Below are 11,595 nucleotides of genomic sequence, written 5' to 3'. Positions count from 1 at the left end.
CGTTGTGCCAGAGGCGTTCTGGGTATTACGGCTTTTATAACAACTTTGTACTGGTGGTAATGTTACTCCCCTTGGGAAAAGGAGAAAATAGGCTCATGGAGACTTGATTAAAGTTACACAGCAGCAAATGGTTTGAATCCAAGTCCTTGCTTTAAGCCTGTGGCCCACCAATTGACAAGGATGATTGTGAACCCTATTATTGTGTCTATTTGCATCAAAAGGTTGGAAGATTATCCACTACAGTCCCCATTATATGTCCTAATACGTCCAGCAGCAAACAACTGTTAAAAACATTATTTGATGGGGCACTAGTAGCTCACACCTCTAAGCCTAGCTACTTAGGCGGCTGAAATCTGAGGATCATGGTTCAAAGCCAGCCTGATCAGGAAAGTCCATGAGATTTATCTCCAATTAACCACTTAAAAGCCACCTAAAGTGGAGCTGGGCTCAATATGATAGAGTGCTAGCCTTGAGCATAAAATCTCAGAGACAGCATCCAGGCCCTGAGTTCAAGCCCTATAACAGACCCCCCCCCCAAAAAAAAATGTTGTTCATACCTGGCAAAGAACATAGTACCTGCATTTAGAAGATAAGACCCATCAAACTTTCAAATCTTGGAAGCTGGGAAAGTACAGTAATGCAACGTGGCCTCGGTGTATACTAATGTATTTAAAATATTGTGTTGAGCATGGTTTTGATCAGGTGACCTCACATTTACCATAATCAGTAAATTTACATTCAGTGGTAGAGACACTGACTAACACATTCAAGGATGGCCATGAGTGGAATACTACTCAGATTAAAAGTCACAGATCTCTTTATCACCTCACATTCTCTGGGTTTAGTCATGAGGAGAGGGTGAGGCTACACTGGTCCAGCTGGCACAGCCAGAGATTTTGAAACAATATGCAGTAAAGCCTCTGTCCTGCACACTCAACTGCAAGTAAGGTGCTCCAAGAACCACACATAGCTTGGAAGGTCAGGAAATGTGGATTTCCCTAAGGCCAAAACGTCGCTTAGTTTACACTTACCTTTCATTAAAACTCAAGATCTTAGAGGGCCTACTTCAGAGTTGAATGAAGGCACTTTGAGTAAATGAGCCGTGAGTCACAGAGAGCCAAGTCCCACAGGTCGTATGAGGTGGGGATAGATAACATGACTGAAATTCCTGTAGTAGGTCATATCCAGGACTAGAGTCGCTGTTAGAACAGAACTGAGATGAATTGAGATGAGGTACTGCTTCCTGGGATGCTAGGATGCAGTTGTGAGATTTGGTTGCATAAGAGGTCAGCTGTGGGTTGGAATCATAAAGTTGGGGTGTTGATACTTAAGAGATAATAAGGGCAAGAAAGAGTTTTGAGAGAGATGGGAGTTATATGTGAGAAGTTGGCTGAGTACAGAATAGAGGGAAAAGGTACATGATAAGCATGTGGGCCAGCTACCATTAGAAGTGTACTATTTCATTTTTCAGTTTTGGAACAAATACATACTTTCCCATTAATCATTTAAGAGGCCTATTTTACTCATACTTGTCTGATTTATATTGTTTCTTCTGCTTCACAGCAGTATTTTGTTCATTAATCAGAGATATCTGATTATTAATGTAAATAAAGTTCTTTGATTTATTAGGATAGTTCTGGTGTTCAACGGAGAAAGCTAGAACTGATTATAAACTCGCTGGACCTGAATTGAGTGACCCCCAGTCCAGTGTCTAAATATTCCACAAATGTGGCAGCTCGAACACCTGTAGAAGTTTCAGAACTCAGTAGAGCCTGCTGTGAGCTTTGTTCAGCTGTATTTGAAGGCATATTCATGCATATGAGACAGATTTAAGGCAGAAGCAGGAAATAGTACAAGCTCACTGAAGCAGCTAGTGCTAACACTGCTAAGAGATGTATGCTAGTTTCTCCTTCAAGAAAGTAGCCATGTGCCTCAAAGTGGGAACTTAGACAAAGATAAAGGCAAAATGGTCATTTAGCCAGATAGCAAAAACACCAACACATGTCAGACCTGAATGTGCAGACACTGCATGGTATTTTCCTGAAATGGACACACTGAATGAGAGACTGACAATGGGTCAGTGTTTAGCTATCTATCCTGGTATGAATATGGTAATAGCAACACCACAGAAGTATATAACCTTGCTTGTACTTTGATGTTCTGCTTTTTTGAAGGCTAGAGATGGAACCCAGGCATTCACTTTATTTTGTTTTGTTCATTCTTCATTTGTTTGTGGTACTGGAGTTGTATCTCAGGACCTCACACATGCTAGGCAAATACTCTGCCACCTGAGCTATATCCCCAGCCTTTGGAAGTATATAAGTTTTAAGGGGACTGGGAGGGCGGCTCAGTGGTAGAGCACTTGCCTTGCATGCATGAGGCCCTGGGTTCGATTCCTCAGCACCACATAAGCAAAAAGAAAAAAAGCCAGAAGTGGCGCTGTGGCTCAAGTGGTAGAGTTGAAGAGCTGAGGAACAGCGCCCAGGCCCAGAGTTCAGGCCCCACCACCAGACCAAATAAATAAATAAGTTTTAAGGATCCATGATCCAAAAGAGATATTTGTTCTTTAATTTTTTTTCTTTTTGTATTTAGGTCTCCCATGGATAGAACATACAGGGAAATGATCTATTACAGAGTTGTAAGAAGGTGCTTAAAGTTAAATGCCCAGCCTTTACCTTTACTTTGTTTTTTAAAAATGAATACTTTTATCCCATAGCTTCCAGGAAAGGCCTTTCTGATCTGTATAACTAATACAAGCTAATTTTTTTTAACTTATTTTAAAAACTTCTCTCTACAGGAAGAGAGGTTCAGTTTTCTCAACTCTATCAAAGCATTGCATGGATGAGAGGTGAGAAACTTGTTTTGTTGGGTTTTTTTTTGTCTTTATAAGATGATTTGGAAAAGGCTTGCAAGTTAGTACAAATGTGAAGGGCAAGAATGGAAATTGAATTCGCTCCTAAGGTAATCAGGATTGAGGGAAGTCAGGGTTTTAGTGAAAATGGAAAGTGTAAAGTCATTGCCCTGGTATGGCTGTTATTTCAGACTGCCGTGGATCAAAGCCCAGAGGATGACTCACCGTTATGACCACTGGTCAAATAGAAAAGACAAGTGAATATTTCAGGGAGACACATGCAGGTTTAGAATAACTTGTCTGTGAATCCTCAGCTCCTTCTTGAACACTGAAGTCTCATCTCATACTTACGGAGTAAAATAATACTGCAAGAGCTGAGAGAGGTCAACCTGCCTGGCCAAGGGACCAGTAGAGAGGAAATAAGGAAGCAGAATGGGGATTTTGATTGATATACTGGAGGATGTCTATGTCGTGTTTAAGCCTAGGCAATTTTTTCAAAAAAAGAATTTGGCCTCCTGCCTTGTCCCACCCTCCACCTCGAGTGTCAGACCTAAGAATGAACCCTCTGACTCTTGGTGAATTTACAAACCAAAAAGTGATCTAACAAAAACTTGGAGCCGGGCAGCAGTGGCTCATGCCTGGAATCCTAGCTACTAAGGAGGCTGATAATCTGAGGATTGTGGTTCAAAGCCAGCCTGGGCAGAAAAGTCTATGAGACTCTTATCTCCAGTAAACCACTAGAAAACCGGAAGTGGCACTGTGGCTCAAGTGGTAGAGCACTCACCTTGAGCTGAAGAGCTGAAGGACAATGCCCAGGCCCAGAGTTCAAGCCCATGACTGAGAACAACAACAACAACAAAAAAAAATTGATCTCAGCACACAAGTGTTTAAATAGGGTAGTAAAGACTAAAACTACAAAGATTAAAAAAAGAATTTAATCTTTTCATCTTTTGATGAAATGTGTGAGGCATGAACATCTAAGGGCTTGAAATTCTTAAAATATATTTTTTTAACTGTTTTGGACACCTAGAAAAAGATCCAAAATGGCTAACAAAGTTTTCAGCAAGACCACAAATGGCTTCCTTTGTTTTTGTGTCTCTGGATGAGCAGGGGGAATTTCAAGTGATTTCAGCAATTGGATGAAATGTAATCTCCCTAAGCCAGGACCAGGCTCAATCAAGCATGCTAGGTAAATCTCTCTGATGCCAGGCCACTGGGCAAAACTCCTAGGATCCATCTAGAAAATGTTGACTGCTTTGCCCTCTGTGTATATAAGCCCTGCTAACTACCTGCAAGTGAGGATAATTTCTAGTTAGTTTGGAGGTAGAAATGAAGTCATGGAAAATCATTCATGAAAAATATGAAAACATACTAGGAGAGTTTATACTTCTACCCATACATTTAAGGTAGTATGAAAGAGAATAATGGATTTACATACTTAGCCTGTCAGACGAATCCATACCATTATAGATCACTAATCCTTTGAGATTTTATCTCTTCTACAGATGAGCGAAGTGGCATGAACATTAGTTTGTCAAATTCATTACTCTAGCCTGTGACAGTTTCAATTCTGTCCTCAAAACACTTTAGAACACCCATATCGTGGGCATACTGTGAACACCCAATAATCAACATTATCTTATCCTGAAATCCATTCTCCATCTCTGTAATTCACATTCCTTCAACAAACTAGTACAGACTTGTGCCAAACCTTTCTTCTAGCCAAACATATAAACTTCCAAATGAAGAAAACCCACTTTTCCTAAGCTTCCTTGTTTATGAAATAGAAATTATAACAACTAACTTTACAGGGTTGTGATAGGCTAGACACATCAAATATATAAAAATACTTGTAAATCATGCAAACAGCAAGAACATCAAATGTCTCAAGGTAAGTTAGATTCATGCTAGTCTCTGGATTGAGTAGCAAGCCATGTAATATTTTATTTCCAAGCCTAGACCTCACTCTGTAGGACTTTGGCCACAAAAGGCCAACTTAAGTCTTACAACCTCCAGGAATAATCCATCTTTGTGGAGAGTAGAGGCCCTGGTTGCTGTTCACTGCACCCAGATGATGGCTTGCACAGCTGACAGAGTCAGACAAGTCCTAGAGAAACCTAGCAGGTTCTCAAGGGAGCCAAAGAAACAAGGCACCACCCTGGATATGTTATAGCCTGCATTTAGACTTATAATCGTCCACCGTATATCCACACCCTCCTTTTAACACAGGAAGAAACTCAACCTTCGTTTAGTTCAAGCCCTTTGTTAAACATATAACACAAGGGACTCAAAAAAGTCCATTCAGAAATCTGCCCTGGGATTCCAGCTACAAAGTGAAAGAAAATACAGCTTAAGTAAGTTCATGCGTGCGTGCGTACACACGCCCCCCCCACACACACACGCATGCACGCACGCACGCACGCACACTGCACCTGTCTGCGTCTCCATTAGACCAACCTCATTAGGAGACATCTGGTATTCCTGTTTATGACCTCACTGTATGGCACTAAGACCCCTCTTCTAATAATTATCTTCTTATCTTAATGGTCTCTTGATAAATAATGGTCTCTAAAGCTCCCTATTGTTGGGGAACCCATTGGAACTTTTGCAGCTTATGATCCTGACTCTTTCTGAGCCCTCAACCTCTACTATAATCTAATGGCCCTATGTCCCATCCATCCCATAATAAAAGAATTTAAGACTCGTTCTGGAGTAACAGCTAAATAAATTATAACAGCTGGAGTAACAGCTAAATAAATACTTGTGGATAACTCATTTAGAGAAGGGATCCAGGGAGTTTTTTTCTTTTTTCTTTTATGATATTTTTATTAGTGTATGTTAATAGTAAAGTAGGTTTCCATGTGATATTTCCATACATACAGCATATCCCATACACTTCCTCCCCTCTCCCACTCCCCCTCATTTTCCCTGTACTTTTCTCAAACAATTTCAACTGGGTTCATTGTTTTATTTTCATAGTTGCATAAAAATCCTTTGACCACATTCACCCTTCTCCATTCACTTTCCTCCCCCCTCCCACTGATGCTAAGTGAGCATTTGAAAAAAATCTCTTATTATTGTAAAGGTGACCTATAGTTATATAAGTCAGGTAAAGAGTATATTTCTTTTTGGACAATGTCCCCCTTACCTTGCTTTCTTCCAGTTTTTCCCCCCAATCCCCACCCACAGATTGTATAGTTCATTTTCAACATAGTGTCTAGTTAGTATCACTAATGCATTTGTTCCCCACTATTTCTGGGCCCACCTTATGAACAAACAAGACAAAAGGAAAAGCAAACAAAACAACAAAGAAAAAAATCTCTTGTTTCCATTTCCTGGAGTTCATTTTGATAAATACTTTATATGATCAGATGCACATAGCTATTGTGCCTTTGTGATTTTCTCCTAAAAATATCCTCCTTTGGTCTTATTGTGGAAATGATTAGAGACTGGTATAATTTATCATGTCCCAGTGTATTTTTTTCTTTTATGGTCCAGTTTATTTACTAGTAGATATAAACACATTCTAGTTACCACAAATGAGGGAGTATTTTTTATAAGTGACCAAACAGAGCCTATTTTACTCTTCTATCATTTTTTTAAAAACATGGATTCATTACACCAAGGTTTTCATGGTGGTATTCCACATGTGCATTGTTTATATTTTAATCAGAATAATGACCTTTTTGTTTCCTTCCTATCCCCTACTGCCTGTCTTAATCAGCTTTAGTCAGATTTCTTAAGCCATCTTCATTCAATATTATTCACCTTCCATCATTCTCTTTTCCTCTTCCTTTCCCCTTCATCTTCCCCAAACATCCAGGTATGATTTTTTTCATTTTTCTTTCTCTTTTTCTTTCTTTTCTTTTCTTTTTTTTTTTTGGTGTCAGTACTGGAGCTTGAACTCAGGGTCTGAGTGCTGTCCCTGAACTCTTTTAAAGATAAGCACTCTACCGCTTGAGTCATAGCTCCACTTCCAGCCTTTTGTGGTTAATTAAAGGTAAGCGTCTCATGGACTATTCCTGAGCCTCAATGCTTGGGCCTCAGTCTACTGAGTAGCTAGGATTACAGGCATGAGCCACTAGTGCCCAACCCAGGGAAGATTTATAAAAATAGTACACCCAGAGATGTTTCTTCAAATCAGATCATCATTTATGGTCTAAGAGTAGTATATGGGTATGATTTGTTTCTCTTCTGTTGCTCAACAATTCCTGATTTCTATTTCAAAAGGTTGGGATGGTTAAAAATAAGTAGGATGCTGGAGAAGATGTCAACATTGCCAACCTGTCCTGAGCTTGAAATTGTCTTCCTCCCTCCAATCTAATTCAACAGCAGTGTATACCAATAGCACTCTGGTCCTGTACAAAGGATACAGAAGTGAATAACAGTAACAGAAAACATGGCATTTACGGGGTATTCATTGTCATTGCTTTACACATATTTACCCATTTATTCTTTACAAGAACTCTGTGAGACAGGTGCAAATATTCTTACTTTACAATAGTTACTCAGGCTTGAAATAGTCACAAGCAGATACAGCCAACTATGCCAGAAGTCAGCTGTGGTTATCAGTTCACGCAGATAGCAATGATCTGTAAAAACATCAAGGGGAAAAGAGGACTGGAGAAAACATTTTTTTGGAAATTAGGCATTTTGGCTGTTAAGCACTGGAGGATGATTGGGGTTTTGCCATTAGGGGAAAACATGAAAGAAAGGGATGGGCAAAAATGTTACAGTTGGGTTGGGCACCAGTGGCTCATGCTACTCAGGAAGCTGAGGTCAGAGGATCCCAGTTTGAAACCAGCCTGGGCAAGAAAGTCTGTGAGACTCTTACCTCCAATTAACCACCAGAAAACTGGGAAATGGTGCTGTGACTTAAAGTGGTAGAGCAATAGCCTTGAGTGGAAAAGCTCAGGGAAAATACTCAGGCCCTGAGTTCAAACCCCACCCCCCTTCCCAAAAATGTTACAGTTAGAAGTAGCATTTGTTGGGGCTGGGAAGGTGGCTCAGTGGTAGAGCACTTGCCTAGCATGCATGAGGCCCTGGGTTTGATTCCTCAACACCACATAAGAAAAAAGAAAAAAGCCAGAAGTGGCGCTGTAGCTCAAGTGGTAGAGCGCTACTAGCCTTGAGCTGAAGAGCTTGGGACAGCGCCCAGGCCCAGCATTCAGGCCCCACGACCGGATCCCCCCCCCCCAAAAAAAAGAAGTAGCATTTGTTAAGCAAGGCTTGGCTCTTCTAGAACCTGTGACTGAAGATTGGGGCTTTTTGAGAGTTAAAAAAGATGAGACCAGAGGAGGGAGGTGAGGACATCTTATAGAGAGAATCTATAAAATCTTTTGAAGATAAGAAATGCTAGCATCAACCCTTTGCTTTAGAAAAGTAATTCAGGCAGCTCTGTGTCTATTGGAGATGGAGGTGGTTGAAGGCAAAGGAATCCGTTAGGAAGATGCTCATGGGAAGGCATATTGTAATTACTCATGGAAATGTTAAAGAAGAATTCGATAGGAAATCAAAAGGTCAGCAGGAAATGGAAGAGTGGGAAGGCCAGAGGGAGGGGACCTCACCATTGATACCTGAACTGTCAGCTACTCAACAACTTCTAGAAATACCCTAGTCCCTGAAAATCCACAGAGAAATTGGGAAATGGAGAGATTTTTGTCTTCTGCAGTGCTCTCGTTGGTAAACAGCCTCAGTCTGAATTACAACCATGTGGCCCTGTGAATGGGTTCGTACATCATATCATGACTCTTCACCAGTTTCAAAAAATCTTTGCCATTATTACGATCATTTTCGTTCTCAAGGGGTTGCATTTCCTCTGTGCTCTGAATAATGACAAGGAGTTAAACGAACATGGAGCTGAGTAGGGGAAAGATTCTGGTCAGCAGAGAACCCAAGGTGAGTACACACTTCCTGTCTTGGAGTAAATGAAAGAAAGCCCGTGGGCTGAAGCCAGGTGAGCAAAGGAGCAATGCCAGTGTCAAATCCAGACACCAGGAGAAACATCAGCTGCTAATCAATTGGGCTTCTCGTTTCAGAAAAAAGCCACATAGCAATGGGAGCTGTGGCATGTCTCAGTAAGAGCATAAGTTGCTTTATAAGATTTAAGCTGTGAGGGGTGGTGGGGGATGGGAAGGGATGGAAAGGGGAAACAAAGGAAGAGGCTACAATGCTTGATAATGCCCATGTAACTGTAACCCCTCTGTGCAGTATTTTCACAATAAAAAAAAAAAAGATTTAAGCTGTGTTGCCGGGTGTCTGTAGCTTATGACTACAATCCTAGCCATTCAGGAGGCTGAGGCCTGAGGGCTTAAAGCCAGCCCAGGCAGAAAAGTCCATGAGACTCTTTTCTCCAATAAATTAACAGAAAAAAAATGGAAGCGGAGCTGAGGTTCAAGTGGTAGAGCGCTAGCCTTAAGCAAAAGAAATTCAGAGACAGGTCTCAGGCCCTTGAATCCAGCCCCAGCACTGGCAAAAGAAAAGAAGCTCTTTAAGCTGTGAGGGATGGTTGATGAAGAGTTGAAGGGAGCAGAACTTTACTCTAGAGTTGACATTGTCCTAAAGTGAGAGGAGCTCTTTCTCAGCCTCCACTGTTATGTAAAGACAGAGGTGGGTCACATCTGAGATTGGGCTTCAGCCATAGCCAACTTCCATAACCCAGGAAGACACCACTGCCAGAGGTTGCCTGGACATGGTACTGTTTTCTGAGAGATACAGCACAGGACGGCCATCCTGGGCTACATAATGACCCTATGTCTCAAAACAGAAGAAGATGCTAAAAGAATGAAGGAAAAGATGCTATGGACTGCCCAGGCCCCACCCACTGAACTTACAAGGATGCCAGGTCCTCAGATGATTACGGAGGCCATCTTTGTGTGCATACATCCAATCATGATGGATCCACAGGGTCAAGCTGGTGGCAGCCCTTTGTGCTGAGCACCAAATTAACCAAATTAAGGTTGGTGACAAGACCACAAGAAAAGAAAGGAATGGGTAGGCCTCTGTAAAGCTAAGAGGGAGAATTCTGTAAAGTGGTTGGCTGGGGCTGTGTAGTGGCTTCCAGGCTAATGATGTCATCAAAGAGTACTTCATATGCAAAAAATAAAACAAACAAAATAAAAATATGGCTTATATTTCTCAAAAAGTACATGAAAGCCGGGTGCTAGTGGCTCATGCCTGTAATCCCGGCGACTCAGGAGACTGAGGTCTGAGGCACTCAGTTCAAAGCCAGTTCAGCGAAGGAAAGTCTGTGATACTCCTATCTCTAACAAATTACAAAAGAAGCTGGAAGTGGAGCTGTGGCACAAGTGGTAGAGGATTAGCCTTGAGCAAAATGTTCAGAGAGAGCACCCAGGCCCTAAATTCAAGCCCCATAACCTATCCCTCCTCCAAAAAAAGGACATTAACAATAGTGAATGTTTTGCTTTTTATCTGTGCGTAGACAAACTTACGAAGTCACCTGTTCTATTTCACTTTGTCAGGGTCTCAGGATCATTATGAAGTTGTTACCCTATGAAAGTGTTTAGATTGCTCTGGTTCACTGTGAGCTCTGCCCAGCTTATCATAATATCACAGTCTGGAAGCGAACATCAGTTCAATCCTGGACGTGAAGGGCTCCATTTTTCTCTCTTCCTAGTGACCAGGTAATGTAAGTGCAGATGTAACTGCTGAGCACAAACAACAGGTATATCATTGGCTCTGACGGAAATGTCAATGTGTGACTAGTACTGGATTGGTACTAATTCATCTGGATAATAAACAGCAATTCCTACAAAATGAAAAAAAAATTGTCCAGACACCAAACTGTAGAATCACTTTTTCTGTCTGACAATATCTAATCCAGGAAAACTCATGCTTATTGTGTCCTTCCTCAGATCCCAATCTTACAACAAAGACTTCTCAAATGTCCTTATGAGGTACCTCAAGCCTCCCTCATTGTAACAAGCCAGGTATCCTGACTTGATTTGCATTCAGGCACTGGTCTGATGATCTTTGCCTCAGAGGTCAACACCGCAAAGAGAAACATAATGTAGTGTAGGCTGTATTGGCAAAGTGAGCACTCAAGCTCCGATGGGTTTATGAGGCGAAAATGTGGAAGCAACAATTCATATGAGGAGAGCCTGAATTAAAATGTGACCATGGACTCAGGTGCTAGCCTCCCATAGCAAAGCAGTGCGTGTGCTCTCCTCAGGAGCCCAGGAGAGCCCCGAGAAGCCAGTGGAAAGGCCTGCACAGGGCCGAGAGGCCTGGGAAGAGTGGAGAGTACTGCCAAGAGCCGAGAGGCCTGCACAGAGGCCTGTGAAGAGCAGAGAGGCCTGCACAGAGGCCTATAAAGAGCAGAGGGCCCACAGAGAGCTGAGAGGCTTATCCAAAGCAGAGGCCTGTGGAGAGCACAGAGGCCTGTGGAGAGGAGAGAGGCCTGTGGAGAGGAGAGAGGCCTGTGGAGAGGAGAGAGGCCCGTGGAGAGGCCTGTGGGAAGGAGGAAAAAGGAAAAAGAAAACTTGCCCCCTTGGAGGTTGCAGCTGCTTCTAGCTCTGAGGTAACCCAGGACAGGGCAGTTGCAGACCAACTAATACAACTCCTTTGTCACCTTTAAGCCAGCCTCTGTGGATTTTCTCACTCATAGGTCATTACAAGACCAGAATTCCATTGCTCCCTTCCCGGCCCTGGATCAAACTCTTGTCCTTGCAGAACTCTCTCTGTCTCTCTGTCTCTGTGTCTCTGTCTGTCTGTCTCTGTCTCTC

Source organism: Dipodomys ordii, unplaced genomic scaffold (assembly GCF_000151885.1).
Source record: "Dipodomys ordii isolate 6190 unplaced genomic scaffold, Dord_2.0 Scaffold117, whole genome shotgun sequence".
NCBI classification, from domain to species: Eukaryota; Metazoa; Chordata; class Mammalia; order Rodentia; family Heteromyidae; genus Dipodomys; species Dipodomys ordii.
Note: the sequence above shows the minus strand (reverse complement) of the source record.